We start from the raw sequence: 19,916 nt of genomic DNA, 5'->3' as shown, positions 1-19,916 counted from the left end.
GAACCACCAAAGTGTCCCCCACTTGGCGATGAATGGAAATGATACAAGACCTTAGCAATCTCACTTTCAGCTACACACTTCCGGATTATATTATCTGCACATTGTTTAAACAAAAACGGATCCTCCCAAAAATAATATCGACTATCATGAAGGAATTTTTTCTTTTGTTGGTATGTCATTTCCTGAGGAATTATTCCACATGCAAGATAATTGGCAAAATCAGCAAACCAAGGTGTTTCATGAATTCAATTTACGTCAAATAAGTGTTCATCTGGGAAATTTTCATTGATAGGTACACATGATCGAGTTACCTCGTCTTGTTCCAACCTCGACAGATGATCAGCTATTTGATTTTCGACACCTTTTCTATCTTGGATCTCACGGTCAAATTCTTAGAGTAAAAGTATCCAACAAATTAGCCTCGGTTTCGTATATTTCTTTATGAGCAAGTATTTAATGGCCGCATGTCAGTAAATATTGTAACTTTGGTACCTATAAGATATGAGTGGAATTTGTCAAAAGCAAAAACTATAGCAAAGAGTTCCTTTTCAGTTATTGTATAATTGAGTTGAGCTCTCGTCAAAGTTCTACTTGCATAGTAAATAGGGTGAAACACTTTGTTTCTTCTTTGACCCATCATAACTCCAACGGCATAATCAGTTGCATTGCACATCAACTCAAAAGGTGAGCTCCAATCAGGTGTAATGATTATTGAGGCTGAGGTTAACCCTTTTTTTAGATCTTCAAAAGCTTTCAAACATGCTTTGTAGAAATCAAACACTGTATCTTTCTCTAAAAACAAACACAACGGTTTAGAAATTTTCGAGAAATCTTTGATAAACCTTAAATAAAAACAGGCATGGCCTAAGTAACTTCTGACTCCTTTCACATTAATTGGGGCCGATAATCTTTCAATTATGTGCACCTTTGCTTTATCGACTTCAATTTCTCTCTTTGAGATTTTATGCCCTAAGACAATCCATTCTTCAACCATAAAATGACATTTTTTGTAGTTAAAGACAAGATTCGTCTCTTCGTATCTCTTCAGTACCTTACCCAAATTACTCAAAAAAATATCATAAGTGTTACCAAAAACAAAAAAATCATCCATGAAAACCTCAACAAAATTTTCAACCATATCAGTGAATATTGCCATCATGCATCGTTGAAATATTGCAAGTGCATTGCATAAACCAAAAGACATTTGCCTAAAAGCAAACATACCATATGGACAAGTAAAGGTTGTTTTATGTTAGTCCTCCGAAACTATAACTATTTGGTTATATCCCGAATAGCCATATAAAAAACAATAGAATTCATTACCTGCCAGTCGATCTAACATCTGATCCATAAAAGGCAATGGAAAATGGTCCTTCTGAGTGGCTTTATTCAACTTTCTGTAATCAATATAGATTCTCCAACCAGTAACAATTCTCGTTGGAATCAACTATTTACGCTCATTTTCAACAATCGTGATTCCACTTTTCTTCGGCACACACGACACCTGGCTTACCCACGGACTATCTGAAATAGGATAGATGATTCTTGTATCTAACCATTTAATCACTTCCTTTCTTACAACTTCTTTCATAATAGGATTGAGCTTCCTTTTCCCATCAATTCGAGCTCTTTCACCTTCTTCTAAAATAATTTTACGCATGCAAAAAGAAGGGCTTATACCTTGAATATCGGCTATGGTCAACCAATTGCTTTCTTAAATTTCTTTAGAACAGAAATTCCTTGCTCCTCTTGATCTTTCGTTAGTTCTGCTGAAATAATTATAGGCAAAGTGGAACAGTCAATTGATGTGTAACTGCTTCAGAGCATTCAAAAACTTCTTGAATTGCACCTTCTATTTCTGGTTGTGTTGCTGCAATCTTGCGAATATGGAGGTGATAGAACTTTCAGTTTAATCGGATAACTCTTCTGAGTAGGTAAATATATATCCAAAGAAGATGTTAAAGTATCTGAATTCATTAAGTTAGGATTTACCTTGTCAGTCTTTGCAGATTCTAACTCTTTTGGTATAGGAATTTCAACAGCTGGTTGATTCTTCTCAACAGGCTTATCTTTGATATCAATCAATCGAGGTTTCAAAATTTTACCACTTCACAATGCCACTGCCTTAATATGTTCTTTACCAAAATTTCTTAGATTCTGAGTATCGCTCGGCAAGGTTCCTTGCGGTCTATTACGAAGCTCCGTAGCTAACTGACCCATTTGGTTTTCGAAATTTTTCAATGTTGCTACTTGGCTTTGGATCAAAGCGTCATTCTTTGCCATGTATGCTTTCAAGAAGTTCTCTAAACTGTTTGATGCCTCTGCTTGAGGTGGTTTTGGAGCTTGCTGATTAAACTTGAGATTGGTTGGGTCAATGCTGCAATAAGTTGTTGTTTGGTCCATTTCCTTGGTTGCTCCAAGAAAAGTTGGGATGATTACACCATGAAGGATTGTAGAAGTTGGATTGGGGTAATTGTCCACTCCTATTTTGATATTGGTTCCCCATATAGTACACTGACTCGGGATTTGATGGACAATTCTCAAAAGAATGACCTTCCCCACAGTACACATAGGAAACTACTTCAAACGGACTTGGTGGATGAGTTGCAAAATTATTAGCACTATTAGCAGTATACTGTTTTAATATAGAGGAAATAGACGATACCTGAGCTAATAACGAAGTGAGAGCGTCAACTTCATGAACTCCGGCTACACGTCTTCCTGAAGCTGTTCAATTTATTGGCCAATGATAGTTATTACTCGCAATCCTCTCGATGATCTCATAAGCCTCATTATAAGATTTAGACAAAATTACACCATTCCCAAAATCATCTACCATTGATCTTGTATGTGTATTGAGACCATTATAGAATGTCTCCAACTGGATACAATGAGGAATCTCATGATGAGGACACTTACGAAGTAACTCATTGAATCACTCCCAAGCCTCATACAAAGACTCGTCATCTAATTGTTGGAAAGCTATGATCTCATTCCTCAACTTAGCATTTTTGCTAGGTGGGAAATACTTAACCAAAAATCTTTCTGTTAAATCTAGCCACGTAGATATGGAACTTGGTGGCAATAAATTGAGCCCGGCTCATGATCGATCTGGCAACAAGTATGGAAACAACTTCAACCTCAGTGTGTCTTTAGTCACACTGGCTATCTTGAATGAATCACTTACCTCCATAAAAAATCGAGGGTGGAGATGTGGATATTTCATGGGCATACCACTGAATTGGCCCATAGTTTGGGCATTTGAAACATCACTGGTTTCAATTCAAATTGGGTTGCCTTAATATCTGGCCTTCTAATTCCTGGATTTAACTCATTGAAAAGTGGCACATCATATTGTCTGATACATCGATCCCTATCATCGGCAATGAGGATGGGGTTTCGTACATGATCAGCTTCATTACCTTGGTCTTGATTCTGATTTCCAAGGTTCATATCGACTTGTCTTTGAGTTGTTCATTCACGTCTTTTTTGTCTAAAAGTTCGTTCAATTTCAGGGTCTACAGGGAGTAAATCGATGATGGTTGTGTAACTAACCAAATATTCGACTTAAGGCAAGTGTACCTATCAAACAGTAGTATAGTTATGGTGAGACCGGAAATATCGTATCCACGAGGACTAAAAGTACTAGTAATTACTATATTTTTATTATCTAGCCTAAGAATTAAAGTGTGTTTTTAAACTAAAACTATTTATCTAATTAACTAAGATTACGACAAAGATGAAGTTTGGAAAATACTTTAGGAAAAATCGATGGAGAAGACAATACCCAAGGAAGAATCCACCTAGACTTTAGTTATTACTTTTGAATTAGATAATTTATTCACTTAACTTAATCCATTGAAATCCCTAATTTATGTTAATATCTCTCTCGAGAATAAGAACAACTGAATTTAGGTTGATTAATTGAAATCTCTTTTTAATTAAAACCCCTATTGTCTCATTAAGTCGATCTATGGATTCCCTTATTAGATTTAACTCTAATCCGACAAATTTATGTCGTCCTATCTCTAGGATTGCATTCAACTCCACTTAATTATGGATGATCTACTCTTAAACAGGGACTTTTGCTCCACTGAATAAGCACATCAAAACCTAAATTAATACCCTGGAATATTAAAACAAGAATTTAGAACTTACAATTAAGAATAAGAATAAGTCTTTATCATATAATTCAAATAGTAATCAGATTTGTCATAGGGTTCATCTCCCTTAGGTATTTAGGGAGTTTAGTTCATAATAATAATGGAAAACATCTCAAATATTGGAAAACAACAAAACATAAAGAAACTCAAAGACCTTCTAGGAAATTGGATGGAAATCTTCAGTCTTGATGTAGATCCTGGCTCCGAGGTGATTCCAATGGCTGTTCTTAAGTATTTTCTGCCTCCAACTCTGTGTGTCTCCCCTAATCCTCTTCTAGGGTGTTTATATAGGCTTTAGAATGCTTCTAGAATCCTTAAAAGTGCCCTTTTTCGAATAGAACTAGGCTTGGGCTCGGCAGAGACATGACCGTGTGACATGCCTGTGTGAAGGTACTCAGGCCGTGTGCAATACTGAGTTGGTTCTTAGTCGACACGGCCATGACACACGGGTGTGTAGTCTACCCGTGTGTCACACGGGCGTGTGGATCACCCGTGTGGAAGTGCCTAGGCTGTGTGACACACTGATTTAGGCCCAATTTGTCTGTTTTTGGCCCGTTTCTTGCTCCTTTTGCTATCCTAAGCTCTCCTGAGTATAAAACATGAAATTAAAGGATTAAGAGCATCGAATTCACTAAAACCAAGGAGAAATCATTCATAAATATGCCAAGCATGGGGTAAAAATATGTATAAATTACGGTTTATCAAATATCCCCACATTTAAGCATTTGCTTGTCCTTAAGCAAAATCCTCAACTCACAATCAAAATAAATTCTTTTCAACTTATAATTCTCATCAATAATGTTTCAAAATAACCCACAAGAAGTCATACATTGAAAATTTAACTAAAAGAACATTAAAGTTTCAAATAGTCAAAGTTGAGCATTTTAATCATAAAATTATAGGCATCCCCCTTTAACTAAGTAATTATCTTTAATTCCAAATTGACAATGGTTGACATTCTCACTAAAGGTTCACTCAAATCACTCAATGTGTTTAGTCAAACATGATCCACCACTATAAATGAGATGATACACAAATCAAAAGGTCTTTGAAGGGTTGTAACGGGGCTTTGGGTTAAAGGTGTGGATACAGGCTGAAAAAGACAGTTAGAATCGAGATTAAATTGACAAATTACCTATCTGGAAGAAAAAAACTAACATCAATAAACATGAGCTTCTTCTCAGAATATGGAATTAAAAACATAATATCAAAAACAAAGAATTACTATCAATATGTATGTATGTATGTATGTATGTATGTATGTATGTTTTTTTTTGTAAGAATAAGAATAAATTCCAATATAAGAGAGAATTAACTGATTTGAATGAAAGAACATAGTTAGGCAATTAACCAATTCAAATCTCGACAAAAAGGGAGTCAATAAAATGAAAAAAAATTCTCAACGAATCAAAAAGTATGATAAAAGGATTAAATTTTAGGGCAAATTAAAAAATAATTTGTTAAGTTCAAAGGGGTTCATTAAGGGTCAATTGTGTAGGTAGGATTTTTATGAGGAAAAAAATGGGTTAAAACCTAAGTGCCTTTATAATTTTCGTATACCAAATCAGTGGTGTGGTCTCGACATGTATAATCGATGCAAGTTCTAAAATAACAAATCAACATTGACACACTCATAACCAATAAAATCAGTGAGCAAGAAAGATATATGCTTTATAAGGCTCAAAATCTCACGAAAATTATGGGTATTTGTTATCAAATCTGTAAATTCGAAATTTCAAGATAATACCTCAATTCAAGGAAACAACCTAACAATTTTAATTCTCAAAAGTTTCAACTTATCATACTTGATTCTCTAATGTCTTAAAGTTTAAACAATCAATGCACAATTACTTATGATTTAATTCAACACATATCAATAAAAATCATAAATCAATCAAAATTTACTCCAATAATGATATGAGAAAATTATTTGAGAACAAGATAAAAATTCAGGGATTTTCTGATAATTACATAAATAACCTCCCCGCACTTAAGATGTACATTGTCCTCAATGTACAAAGATAGTTAATAACAATATAGGCATAATATCAGAAGAGAGGGAGAGAAGCGAAACTGCCCTGAATATTTGGATGAGATCCTTGGAGTAGCGAGAGCAAGAATTTGTAGAGAAAACCGAATAAAAGGCAGGATTCTGAGGTACTAATAAGAAAATAAACACCATTGTAAAAGAGAACTAAGGGATAATGCGATAAATATCATAAAGATAATCAGAGTTTAAAAATATAAAACATAAGTCTTCAAAAATAAATGAAGGAAAATAAAAATAAAAATAAATGGACTTAAAGGTCCTTATCATCGGTGTCGTGAGCCGGTGGCGTTGGAGGAGCGATACGGAGGTGCTCGTGAATCTGCTGTAAAGTCTCATCGATATTGTCGAACCTTGCATCAAGACTGTCAAACCTTTGAGCACAGTACTGACGAAAATTAGTAAACTCCTCGAAAGCTCGCAGTGGAGAGAGTATGTCGATGACTTGATGGTGGTGGCTGTGGTGGATCCTCGTGAGGGGGAGGGACATCATAAGTAATGTCCTTTGGCTCATCTTGGTCATCAGACTGAATGAGTCGGTATTGAGGGGGGTTGAATCCACGGCGTCGCTCTATCATCCTCATATGGATCATGTTGGAAATTCTCTAAGGAGACATTTGTCTGACTAGTGTGAGTGTCGAGGACATCTTTAGAGTGTCGAAGAGGCCAAAATGTCGAGCGAGGGCCCTTCCTATGGCGATTCGTCTGGTGGCGAAAGGCGAGGGTGATGAAATATGCTAAGTCAAATACATGGCTATCGCCGTGCTCCATAAGAAGTACGCGTCGGTGATGCTAACTACTCTAGTGCTCTCTCTCCTCCCAGTCAAAGTGTGAGCCAAGATGGCATGAATGTAGCGTAGTACCGGAGGGAGAGAAGTCGCATTCGAGCGACTCACGTCATATATAATCTGGCCACCTGTGAGATTGGTCCAACAACATGAAGGGGAATGATGAATGTGTTGATGTAGCTGGAGGAAGTTCTCAGCAGACATGAACTCGTTCGTGTAGAGTCCCAAAGCAGCTCCAAATTCGGGTACACTTATATGCCTAAAAAGTCCACCAAGTCTGAAAACGATAGTACCGGCCTCATCATATGTGTTCATCATGTGCTGCAAGTGGAAAGTAGTATAGAACTCAAATGTCAGCTCTCAATATGTGGGCTCGATGATTACGAAGAACCGATCCCATGGCGCGGTATCTAGATGGAATCGAATGAGGTGAGCAGGTTGGACCTGCTCCAAAGTGGCACAATCAACACAATGGCCCGCTCCAAATGGTCGCACTTGTAAAAGCTGAAATAAATCATCCTATGGGCTTGACGAAAATTGAATCAGAGGGTGACGGGCTTCGGTCGAGGCGCTCGAGGGGGTTGTGCCAAGGCCCTTTCGCTTTTTCGAGGTGGGAACGATTGTCTTCTTGCCTCGTGTGTTTGTCATTATATTCCTGAAAATAATAGATGTCAAATATCGCCAAATATTGAACCATGAGTCAATAGAAAGAAAATATAAAATCAAAGTAATAAAACTGTATTCCTAAAAAGAGGATAACACTAATCCTAACAAAGACTAGAATAATAGAATAAAAACATAACAAAAGTATTAAGGAATAAAAATTTAAACAAAAACAGATGGACGCTAAGACTAACAATAATCAATAGAAATAAAGCAAAAATTCTAAAAAAAAAATAAGACAGAGTACTAGAAAAATAATCATAATGAATAATAATAGTGAAGGTTAGTAAAGACTAAGTAAAGAAAAATATACTTAGATTAAAACGGAGGAACAACTTAAGAAATAATAGAGAAATAAATCAATCAATAAATAAAATAATAATAACTGAAATAAAATAGGTGAAGGTAAAAGAGGAAACCACAGTTGTGGCCGGTGGTGTGGTTAGTGGTAGACGACGGTAAAACAGGAGGCACGGGCATGGGGTTTTGGGTCTTGGCCGTGCGTGTGCGGCATGAAGGTAGGGGGCGATGGTACGGGGTTAGGGATAAGGGTAAGAAAGGGTTGGGGAGTAGGAAGGAAAGCAAGGGAGGGGGAAGAAAAGAGGGGGTCGGCCGGCGGTGGAGGCGACTGCTGGTGAGGTTGGCGTTGGAGGGGGCACGGGTGTGGTGGAGGGTTTTGAAAGCTGCGGCAGCTAGGGTTTAGGGGAAGGAGATTGAAGAAGAAGAAGAGGGGAAAAAATTAGGTTTGGGGGTTTTAAAAGGGCACGACCGTGCGAGACCTGTGTTAAGCTACACGGCCGTGTCACACGCCCATGTGGCTCACGTCCAGCCCGTGTTTATCTCGTAATTTTATTACCCAAGCGTCACATGGCCTAAGGACACGCTCGTGTGTCAAGGCTATGTGTCTTGCCCGTGTGGTGTCCTGACTTAATTAAAATTTGAAATTTAAGCTCCAGTTTTCACACGGCCTTGGACACGCCTGTGTGGAGTGAATTTATGGCCGTGTGGCTCGATTCTTGGGGAATTTTTAGCCCTTTTTCCACACGGCCAAGGACACGCCCATGTGTCCAGGCCGTGTGGGCCACTGTACCTGTATAAAAACACTAAAATAGCTAAAATAAAATTAGTTAGTGGTGTTAGTGCTCGGGTTACCTCCCGAAAAGTGCTTATTTAGAGTTTAAGCTCAACTTACCTCTCGTTCGCATGATCATGGTGGTTCGAGGAGTTTACACTCCTCATTCCTGCTATCAATCTTATCAAAATAAGGCTTTAGATGAGTACTATTTACCTTAAAAGTGCCGAATTTGGAATGAGTTACTGCAGCTATACCATATGGGAAACTATTAAGTACTGTAAAATGGTTTGCTCCATTAGGTTCAGAAGTGGCAATACGAGGGTCTGCTGCATCTAATAGTGCTTTGTCTCCAACCTTAAGTTGATTTGATAAAACATTGAATCCGTCATAGCGTGGTTTTAGTTTATCGCGTGTTCTCTATTTTTGTGTCCGCCATTCATCTAGTTCCTCGATCTGTAGCCTTTGCTCTTCATAGATGGGTCCTTTGTTGTTACTTGAACATGGCTCATTTTTTCTTTTCGAACATGTTTCCTGCAAGGAAGGTTGCACCACATGATCAGTATTAGTAGCATGATTTATACAACACCCTCAATATTCGATGTGTTACTCGAATTATGAGCTGGAAGAGTGATTGTTTCATCACCCACACGAAGTGTGAGTTCACCCGTACCAACATTAATAATAGTTCTAGTAGTTGCTAAAAAGAGTTGTCCTAAAATCAAAGGCACGTCACTATCCTCTTCAATGTCTAGAACAACAAAATCAATTGGGAATATAAATTTATCGATTTTGACAAGTACGTCTTTAATGATACCCCTAGGAAATCTAATGGTTTTATCTACTAACTAAATTCTCATCCTAGTTTTTTTGGGTTTCCCAAGACCTAGTTGATTAAACATTTTATAGGGCATGCCATTAATGCTCGCCCCTAAATCAGCCAATGCATTATTAACATCTAAACTACCAATTAAATAAGGAATCGTAAAACTCCCTGGATCTTTCAATTTGTTGGGTAGCTTATTTTGTAGAATGGCTGAGCAAACTGCGCTTAACTCCACATGCGACGTATCATCCAACTTTCACTTATTTGCTAAAAGCTCCTTTAAAAATTTAACTGCGTTTGGCATCTACGAAAGAGCTTCAATAAACAGTAACTTAATATGTAATTTCTTTAATAATTTAAGGAATTTACTAAATTGTTCGTCTGTGTGGTCTTTCCTTGTCGCATTGGGATATGGTACACAAGGTTTATATTCTCTACTTATCGATTTTTGCTCACTGTGGTCCACCTCATCTTTACCTTTACTTACCACAAATTCGTGTTTTGGTTCTGGTTCAGGTTCAACTAACCCTTTTTCATCTCGAATAGTAATTGCATTAAGTTGCTCCCTTGGGTTAGTATCAGTATTACTTGGCAAGCTACCTTGTGGTCGTTCAGAAATCATCTTTGCCAACTGGCCTATTTGATTCTCAAGTCCTAGAATTGATGCTTCCTGATATTTAAGGGCTGTCTCAGTGTTTTGGAAATGTGTTTCAGATATCGCTATGAATTTCGTTAGCATCTCCTCAAGGTTTGGTTTCTTTTCCTGCTGGTAAGGCGGTTGTTGAAAACCCAGAGGATGTTGTGGTCTTTGATTTCCTTGACCACCCCACGAGAAATTGGGATGGTTCCTCCAACCTACATTATAAGTGTTACTATACGAGTTATTTTAAGGTTTAGAGTTATTACCCATATAGTGGACTTGTTCCTCCTTGGTGCCAGGGTTGAAGAGTAGATAATCTGGGTTGTGCATTCCTCCGTTTGAATCACACCTCATCACTAGATGTACCTGAGTAGAACCATATAAACCATCAATCTTTTTATTTAAAAGTTCTAATTGGTTTGATAGCATAGTGACTGCGCTGAGGTTGAAAACACCAGCTGCTTTTGTCGGCTTTGTTTTCATGACTTGCCACTGATAGTTATTCAGTGACATATCTTCAATAAATTCATAAGCTTCTTTAGGTGTTTTGTTGTTCAAAGTTCAACCGGCGGCTACGTCGATAAGTTACCTTGTTGAGGGGTTCACACCGTTGTAAAAAAAGTCTGAACCTGTAACCATAAAGGTAACCCATGGTGAGGGTACCTTCTCTATAGGTCCTTGTATCTCTCCCATGCATCATAAAGAGTTTCTAGATTCATCTGCACAAAAGAAGAGATATCATTTCTCAATTTAGCCGTTTTAGCCGGTGAAAAATATTTAAGTAAAAATTTTTCGGTCATTTGTTCCCAAATAGTGATTGACCCTTGTGGTAACGAGTTCAACCACTTTTTAGCCTTATTCCTTAATGAAAAGGGGAATAGCCGAAGGCGAATGGCATCATCAGAAGCGCCTTGTGGTAACGAGTTCAACCACTTTTTAGCTTTATTCCTTAATGAAAAGGGGAATAACCGAAGGCGAATGGCATCATCAGAAGCGCCATTGATTTTAAATGTGTTGCAGAGTTCCAGAAAATTCACTAAATGAGTGTTTGGATCCTCGTCCTGCAAGCCATCAAACTAAACAAACTGTTGTATCATTTGAACCGTGTTAGGTTTCAGTTCAAAATTATTTGTAGCAATAGCAAGTCTAACTATACTCGATTCAGTTCCTGTTAAATTAGGTTTAGTATAATCATACATAGTACAAGGAATAGAATTCTGATTTACTGGATCAGTAGCAATCACAGGAGGTAGCGGATTTTCCTGATTTTCAGCCATCTCTTCGGTTGTGGTGTGAATATCATCCTCTCGCTCTTCCTCTATGTATCTTAGGCTTCGCCTTAATTCTCTTCGGTTTCTGCAAGCTGTGCTTTCGATCTCACTATCAAAAAGTAATGGTACCGATGGGATTCTTCTAGTCATAAACTATAAAAACCTGTCAGAAGAAAATAAAAGAAAATTTAGTAATTAAAATAAAATTAAATTGCAATAAAAATAAATGGCTAAAGTAATAAAAATTAAGTGTTCCTAATATCTTAGTCCCCTGCAACGGCGCCAAAAACTTGATGGTCGTGTAACTAACTAAATATTTGACTTAAGGTAAGTGCACCTATCGAACAATAGTATAGTTATGGTGAGACCAGAAATATCGTATCACGAGGACTAAAAGTATTAGTAATTACTATCTTTTTATTATCTAGCCTAAGAATTAAAGTGTGTTTTTAAACTAAAACTATTTATGTAATTAACTAATATTACTACTAAGATGAAGTTTGGAAAATACTTTAGGAAAAACCGATGGAGAAGACAATACCCGAGGAAGAATCCACCTAGACTTCACTTATTACTTTTGAATTAGACAATTTATTCACTTAACTTAATCTATAGAAATCCCTAATTTATGTTAATATCTCTCTCAAGAATAAGAACAATTGACTTTAGGTTGATTAATTGAAATCTCTTTCTAATTAAAACCCCTATTGTCGCATTAACTCGATCTACGGATTCCCTTATTAGATTTGAAATAGTTTAATCACACAAATCTAAAAACTATGCAGATAACAGAGCTTGGTTAGAGTTGTTATGCAACCTGCAATTTAATCAGGTTAGTATCTAAATTTAGCATGCACTTTTCAATCATGTGTCCACTAGCTGTCGTCTAGTTAGGATCACTTAGCTAATTCTGGTGAATTTTAGTCACGTATGAACGAAATATAGACTTGATTTTAATTGAAAACATGATCGATTGAGGAACAAACATTATAAGTATGAATCAAATAAATATTATTTAATCAAAACAATCATCCTAGCTTAAATAAAATTAAGCTAACATTGTTGTAAACAACAACAAAGAACACATAGCAAACATTTTTAGATTAAATTAAAGAAAAGAAAGATTAAACCCAGATCAGAGTGGCTTTCACCCAAGTCTCTGACCGACGAGTCTCCTTTGTTCCTTGGCTTTGCTTCTTTGCTGATGGCTCTCCAAGGTGGCCGACCAAGGGCTTTTTAAGAGGATTTAATTGCTAAAAATCTCTATGAAGAGATGATGCTAGGTGTGAGAAATGGAAAATGCTAAGAGAATTGAGAGAGAAGAGAGAATGATGATAGATGAGGGATGATGAATGAGGGAATGAAGGGGTCTTATTTATAGGTGAAGAGAGGTGGGTAGTTTGCTAAAAATAGCTGGGTTTAATCTCTTTACACTTCTTCCATGAGTGGCCGGCCACAATTAGTGGAATTTGAGCTGATTTTTGCTTATTTTTAAGCAATTTAAATGCCATAATAACTCAGGACTGAGACTTGGTCCAATGTAAATCTTCGGGCAAATCTCTAATTTCTTCAACAATGCAAGGATCTTGTGTAATTAAACCTAAAAGTGGTTTAAGTGGACAACCATGTGTAGCTGAATTTGGGTTGACTTGGTCTTCAATTTGGACGGTTTTTGTAATCCAACAAAGCTATTAGACCTATCCAAAATAAATTAATAAGTTAAAGGACCAAGGAATAAAATTTATCCAATTTAAATAATTAACCCAAATTATTAATGAAATATTTAAAATGATTTATTATATATAATTTTATATTTTATTATTTAATTTAATCATGCATAGCCCATTTTATGTCTGAAAAATATAATATGTTCAAATAAATAAAAAATAAGTCATTTTATGCATGAAAACTATATAATAAAGCATAAAATTACATTTTGATAACTTCTATGTCCTAATTTCATATTTTCACATATTTCATTAATTTATTAAACAATTACTTAGTTTTAACAGCGGATTTAAGTAAAAAGGTGATAAATTACATAGGAAAAATTCTATATATTTTTCAGTTTACATATATCTAAGATATCTCAGTACCCTTACAATTGCTTTCTAGTGGTTTTCCTCTAGATTGCTTGTGAATCTGCTTAAACTGCTCATAGTGAAAGCAATATCTGGTCTAGTACAGCTCATAAGGTATATCAGACTACCCATGACCCTTACACATTCCCGTTGGTAAACACTTCACCTTTGTTTTTGGATTGATGTTGGCTTTTATCTATTGAAGTTCTAGATATACCAAAATCATCCTTACTAAATTTCCCAAGAATCTTGTCACATAGTGTGACTAAGCCAATATGACATTCAGATGACCTCTTGATTTGGATGCCCAAAATTATATTAGCTAGTCCCATATCTTTCATGTCAAATTTTAAATTTAACATGTCTTTGGTAGTTTTGACATACACACATTTGTCACATTAATTAATCTTAAATCCATTTGTCATCATGATATTATCGAACTTTTCGTGCCATTGCTTTGGTGCTTTCTTAAGTTCATACAAATACTTCACCAATTTATAAACTTTCCTTTCTTGTCCTGAAACTATATGACCCTCAGGTTGTTCCATGTAAATCTCTTCATCAAGATCTCTATTTAGGAAAACTATTTTAACATACATTGACGTACTTCTAGATTCTGTACTGTGGCAATTGCAAGTATCATCCTTATAGAAGTTATCCTGGATGCTGGAGAAAAGGTATCAAAGTAGTCAATGCCTTCCTTTTGTCTATAACCTTTTATAACCAATTTGGCCTTGTACTTATCAATTGGTCCATCTGCTTTCATTTTCCATTTGAAATCCACTTAGAATTTAATGGTTTAATTCCAGGAGGGAGATCTACTAGTTCCTATATATGATTTTGCATGACGGAGTCAATTTCACTTTTAATAGCATCTTTTCATAAAGAGTTTTTGGATGATCGTATAACATCATTATACATTTGAGGTCCGGCCTTTAGCATAATGGTTAGAAAATCCGATCCAACAGATTTTTCCACCCTTGCTCATTTACCCCTTTTTGGCTCTACCTTAGTTTCAACCTCTTGTTGAACTCTTGACTATTTTCATCTATAGTCTCTGGAGTTCATTTCGTTGAACTTGAATCAACTTCCCTAGTTTTACAAGGGAAGATATTTTCAATGAATGAGACATTCTTTGATTCCAATATAGTATTCTTGTGAATGTCAAGATTCATTGATTTATACATAAGAAACCGATATGCATTGCTATAATCTGTATAGCCAATGAAAATACAATCCATCGTGTTAGCACCTATTTTCATTTTCTTTGGTAACAAAGCCATTACCTTCGCAAGATAGCTCCACACTTTCAAGTGATTGTAGGAAGGTTTTCTACCTTTCCATAACTCATATGATGTCTTGTCTCTTTTCTTTTGGGGAACCTTATTTAAAAGGTAATTAGCTGATAGAATAGCTTCCCCCCTCACATGTTCTATAATAATCTAGAGCTTCCTAGGAATGCGTTCATCATTTCTTTTAGAGTCTGATTTTTTTGCTCAGTTACTCCATTTGATTGAGGATAGTATGGTGGTGTCACTTCATGAATAATACCATGTTGTGTACAGTATTCACTAAATGGTTCAACATATTTACCACCACGATTACTTCTCACCATCTTAATATTTTTATTAAGTTGGGTTTCAACTTCTTGTTTATAGAGAATAAATTTCTCTATAGTTTCATTTTTGCTCTTAAGCAAATATACGTAGCAATATTTTGTGCTATCATCAATGAAGGTAATTGGAATGAAGGAAATATGCAAGTGTATACAATCGCAACAAGTAATAAAGTGTTAAGTAAATGTCGAGTTATCGTATCCACAAGGACTGTGAAAAGAATTATTTATGAATGTCATTTAAAACACTTTGGTGAAGAAATATTTTTTTGAAGATGGTGATTAAAAACTAAGATTTTAAACTAAGTAAACTAAATAAATAAATCTCAAATACACGATTTCAAAATACGATTTAATCAAGATGACATAATTGTGTTGGATTAATTACATTTCTTTAACTTAGAATTATTAAACTCATGTTTATGTTGTTATGAATAAATTCACGGCAACTCGGTAATTTGCTAACTTATGAACATACTCACCTAGACAAATCCATTCATCTCTTAACATATCCCTATGTTAATTCAAACGATTAAACAAATTTTAATAAGCAAACATGTTATTGCACATACATACTCATTAAATTGAACTAATCTCTTGCATATCCCTATGTCAATTCAAACGATTAATTAAATCTCATAAGCACATAAAAGACTATGTGAAGTAACAAGGTATTCTTACCTTGAAATAGTTTAATCACAATAATCTTGCAAGTTATGCAAGGCAAGTGTATCGCCAGATACATTGCTAATTTAACCTTCAGCTACCTTAGAAGAACAAACATGCACTGATTAAGTATTTTGTCAATTAATTACAATTTCAATCCATTTAAATAATTAATTCATTAGCTACCTCACAATTATAATGCAAGAATAACATAGGCATGGTTTTACTTAATCAAGCATTTTACCGAGGCCTATAACAACATAAACACCATTTTAACAATTTAAGCAGATGAAATGCAATCAAACCAACACGAATTAAATTCAAGCTAAGCTAATTAAATTAACCATTCCAATAACATAAATATTCATAGATATGTTCATCATAACAACAACAAAAATTAAAGAGATAAGGAACAAGAATCAAATCCGGTGTTCTTCCGCGGCTTGACTAGGTTGCTCCGCTCTTCTTCTTTATTGTCCTCACCTATCAAGGTTGCTATGAAAACTTCAATGTTTCTCCAAAATGGCTTATGAATACCCCTTTTCCAAGAGGAGAAATCAGCAAGAGAGCAAGGGACTTTGAATGGGAAAATGAGAGGAGAAAGTGATAGAAGAGAGAAGAGATGTGAATGAATGAGGGATGGTTTGAATGATCAACCAATGGGGGTTTTTATAGCTCAATGTGACAGCTAAAATTTGCTAAAAATAGCATCCAAAGAGCCACCCCTTGGCCAGCCACCTATGTGGCAAAGTTGATGGCTTCAACTTTGCTAAATATGGCTTGGGGCAAATCTACAAAGCCACAAATTGTGAAGGGGTTGAATTGCAATTTGAACAAGTCTTCAAGGGCCTCTTTGAAAGCTTAAATAATCAGATAATGAGCTGAATTGGGTCAGCACTTGGACAGTTTTGGGCTGTCGTTTTCTTGGCCGGTTCAGTTGACTCGGTTCGATTCAATCAGACCATTTTTTCATAATTAATTAATAATAATTTATTAACCCAAATTAACCTGGATATAAATTAAAATTAATTATATTATGAATTAATATGCATAATTTTGGATCGTCTTAGGCTAAAAATTAATTCGCCTTGATACTTCAAATTGCTTTTCGATTTTGTGCTTTTAGCAGTGTCTGCCGAGTCATTTTTCGCCCTTTGTGCAAATCTGTCGAAAATAACCAAAATTCATCAAAATTAATTATAAAATTAATTAAAATTAAACATGTTAATATTTTAAGTACATTTTAATTATTTTATAAAAATTAATTATTTTTTGACAGGAATTTTATTGAATCTGCATGAATTTAATTTAAAAAGGGTATGAAAAAGTGTGTAATTTTTGTATTTCTAGTAATAAAACATTTATTCCCTCATCTAGTTTGAACAAACTTTAAATCACAAACATTGCTATATATTAGATTTAGTGGTTCTATACTTCTTTCAACTGTTTGAAATGAAGACCTTGTTAATTTTGTCTCAACACACGTTTCACATTTGTGAGTATAATTAATGTGAAATGAAGAAATGTGCTCTAAAGTAATTAATCTACGTAAAGTATCATAATTTACATGTTCGAGCCTACCATGCCATAAATTAAATGACTCAAGCATATAAACAAAAGAAGAAATGACATTCTTATTCACTACCTTTACTTTTAGAGAGATTGCATTAAGTTTCCACTTGTCATTTAATACATATCCCTTTCCCACAAATATTCCCTCTTTAGAAAAAAATTAGCTTATTGGATTCAAACACCATCCCAAAGTCGTGTACACTTAGGAGTGTCCCAAAAATAAGGTTCTTACATATGTTAGGCATATACAAACACATTTTGAAGCTTCAGTTCTTTGCTAGAAGTCATCTTCAAGACCACAGTACCCTTCCTCTTGATCTTGAAAGTTACGACATTGCCCATATAGATCTTCTCCCCTTTGTCACAAGGAACCAACTCAGAAAAAGAGTCTTTGTCGTAACAAGTATGACATGTGGCACTAGTATCAAGCCACCATTCTCTTGGATTTGAGTCAACTATATTGACTTTAGAAATCACAGCACATAAGTCCATATCAAACACTTCCTCGGGAATTTCTTCCACAGCATTGGCCTCGTAAGCTCTAACTTTCTTTGAAAGCCTATAGTTAGATGAATTGTGCCCCCATATTGTTGCAATTGAAGCATTTCCCTTGAAATTTTTGCTTCTTGGAAGCACCACCTTTTGGTCTCAGTTTAGACCCATTATGATGTTGTTTTCCCTTTTTGAAGTCCTTTTTGACTTCTACCACATTTTCCTTAGAACCATGACATCTGCTGCTTTGTTGAGTTTTTTGCTAGTACCTCTATTGTCTTCTTCAATCCGAAGTATGACAATCAGGTCTTCCACTAACATTTCTTTCTTTTGTGCTTTAGCTAGTTCTTGAAGTCTTTCCAAGTAGGGGGTAGCCTCTCAATAATGACTGCCACTTGGAAAGATACACTTATGACCATCCCTTCAGCAAGAATTATGTGAATGATCTATTGAAGTTCTTATACTTGATTCACAACTAGTTTTGAATCAAACATTACAAAATTTAAGAATTTGGCAACTAAAAACTTTTTAGCTCCAACATCTTTACTTTTGTATTTATGGTCCAATGACGTTCATAATTTCTTAGCAGTCTTTTTGACACTATATACTTTATACAGTGCATCCGACAACCCATTTAGGATGTAATTTTGGCATAGGAAATCAGAATTCTCCCTAGTTTTAACAATAGTGTAGGCGGTAAGATCATCTACCTCACCCTCTTTAAAAGTAAGAGGGTCATCCTTAAAAAAATTGGCCAAGTTCAACATGGTCAAATAAAACAACATCTTTTGTTGCCATGTCTTGAAATTCTGTCTGGTGAATTTTGCAGGCTTTTCGTTGTGGCTTACAACCACCAGTAACATTGAATTTTTATTCGAAGCGTGAGTTAAACCAATGCTCTAGATCATGAATTGGGTGAATTGGTGGGAGTTTTCATATTTTGTTAAGATTTCAAAAACAGAAGTAGAATGAGTAATAATAATAAACAGAAAATTTAATTTCAAGTTTATACTACCCTTCGATTCTGTTAAATAGCAGGATTTAGTTAGGAACTAAAAATTCTGAAACAAAATTAATAACCAATTTCTCGTATTAGAATTGTTACTCTCAAATGATTACTGTTAACAATAGAAATTGAATAAATTTTGTTGAACGAAAGGAATAGAATCTTGAAACAGAATTGTTTAATTGATTTCTATTTGGAAATAGAAAATCGAACAAATTCTGCTGAACAACAGAAATAAAATCCTGAAACAGAATTTGTTCAATGGATTTCTGTTTACAAAAAGAATACAATTTCACCTCGGTGTCCTATTCGTCTCTGATTAGAAAGTGGTATAGAATCCATCTTAAGATTGTTACAAATACATTAAAGAAATAAATAATAATATAAAATATTAATTTAAATCACAATATCGAACCAGAACAATTAATGTCCTTACAATTGTTACTGCCACAACTGTTAAAAAAATTAATGTCCTTACACTATATGTCTGTTAAAACATTTAATTATCATTTACATTGTATAAGAATTTGGACCTTCTTAAAATCTCTACAATTTTAAATATATATTATAAATTTATTTTATTTTACTTTCATATTTACTAACAAAAGAGAAAGTATTATAATTTCCAATTGCATCTTTTAAGTCAAGTTATTAGGCATAATGAAATGAAAGAGATTATTACACTGTCCAAAAATAATTTATCTCTTGAGAATATACTCTTTAAGGATAAAAGACACATTTTTGAATTCATTAAAAATAGTTCATACGAAATAACTACATTTTTATATTATTTACAAAATTTAAAGTTAATATTTTCTTATTATTAGAGAAATTTAAAATGGGTCTAGAACTAATATCCTTACATTAGCTTCATATAATAAGTTAAAAAACATACATTTCATGCAATTATATTAGAAGTTGACACTTCATTTGGATTGTATTCTACCTATCACACTTCTTTGAAAATTTACAAATTGCTGTTGCCTTATGTAGAGTATTTTGCAATGTACCATA

At 34.9% G+C, this 19,916-nt stretch overlaps 2 non-coding genes across 2 annotated transcripts; both read left to right on the top strand.

Moving 5' to 3' along the window:
• The first annotated feature begins 2,897 nt into the window (after positions 1-2,897).
• Positions 2,898-3,004, top strand: LOC121210374 (small nucleolar RNA R71). Its single transcript, XR_005905487.1, has one exon. It is a non-coding gene; the product is annotated as a small nucleolar RNA R71 (small nucleolar RNA).
• A 7,840-nt stretch (positions 3,005-10,844) lies between these two features.
• Positions 10,845-10,951, top strand: LOC121210281 (small nucleolar RNA R71). The gene has a single exon (XR_005905400.1). It is a non-coding gene; the product is annotated as a small nucleolar RNA R71 (small nucleolar RNA).
• The last annotated feature ends 8,965 nt before the right edge of the window (positions 10,952-19,916 follow it).

The sequence above is a fragment of the Gossypium hirsutum genome, chromosome A11, assembly GCF_007990345.1.
Source record: "Gossypium hirsutum isolate 1008001.06 chromosome A11, Gossypium_hirsutum_v2.1, whole genome shotgun sequence".
Classification (NCBI taxonomy): domain Eukaryota; kingdom Viridiplantae; phylum Streptophyta; class Magnoliopsida; order Malvales; family Malvaceae; genus Gossypium; species Gossypium hirsutum.
Note: the sequence above shows the minus strand (reverse complement) of the source record. Positions and strands in the feature narration are given on the sequence as shown.